The sequence below is a fragment of the Bactrocera latifrons genome, unplaced genomic scaffold (genome assembly GCF_001853355.1).
Source record: "Bactrocera latifrons isolate USDA-ARS-PBARC rearing strain unplaced genomic scaffold, ASM185335v1 scaffold_1310, whole genome shotgun sequence".
Taxonomy (NCBI): Eukaryota; Metazoa; Arthropoda; class Insecta; order Diptera; family Tephritidae; genus Bactrocera; species Bactrocera latifrons.
In genome coordinates, this window is record NW_017534754.1 from 29617 (window position 1) to 30949 (window position 1333).

Sequence of the window (1333 nt, forward strand, 5' to 3'; positions counted from 1 at the left end):
TTATTTATTAAAAAACTAAATATAAATAAAAAAAGGTCTACATACATATGTACATATTTCCATACAAAATGAAACATTTGCATTTCATATGGAATATCAAAGAAATTATTTTTCTTTAATATTCTCTATTTCGGTGTATCATCATGTGCATGCATATATATGTACATATATTTATATCTTTTCATATTGTTGGRTATGYGAGACAGAGAACATAAAAAAATGTCTTTATATTCTCTGTGTGAGAGGTGTGTTTTGTACACATTTTTCGTTTTCAAAAGTAAAACAAAATATAAACAAGCAAAACGGAGTATTATCATGCAGAGAACTTAAAACATAGAGAAGGTGCAGGTTCGATGTCGAATATTTTATAAGATTGTGATAGGGAATTCACCTCACAACCACAGAATTCACGATGTGAAATGTTAACATTTTTAACAGTTCTCCACATACTCAAACAGAGAATATGAAGAGAATTAATATAGGTACGGCATATGATGCCATAGGGAATATTGAAGGAAAATAAGTTCTTTGATATTCCACTTTTAACAGCGAAAAATGTGTACAAGTACAGCTCTCTCACACACTTAAGAATATGAAGAGACATAAATGTATTTATGCATGCTCCTTATGATACTCCCAACAGCATTGTGATATTTCCTTGCTTCAATTTTTGCTTTCGCAATGTATGCAAATATGTATGCTTTTGCGTTTTGCCGTCRGCAATTCAATATTSACATGTAAACATAATTATGATATGAGTATAATTTTGTATGAATGCATGCATTGTAATATTTATAGACAGTTTGGACTTGCAGTTTTAATAACTTTATTTGAGTTTTACATAATATACTCAATATGTAAAATATTAGTATAAATATAGTTGTATTATGTTTCTTACTAATAGATATTAAATTTATCACAACATTATATAAATACATCGTCTATCATATTAATCTTATTATCTGCTCATATGATTGCATGTATGTATGTATGTATATGCATGTGCGCGTTCAGAAATTCAAATAATGATGTTATCACTTATCAATATATTACATGTGCGCGCATTGATCTGCATGTTCATACATTCATATATACTTATATGTATATCCATACATATATTTGTATACACTTCCGAACAAATAATGCACAAGCATACAAACATACATATGTGTACACATGTGAATATGTCACCAAAAAAAATTGAAACATTGTTCTACAAAACCAGCAACTGGCAGCCGAATTGGCGAAGTCCAAATGTAGTAAATTTTACAACAAAAACGATTTCATTCATAAACGCAGGCGCAAATTCTACAGGCGACCTCGCTTCATTCAT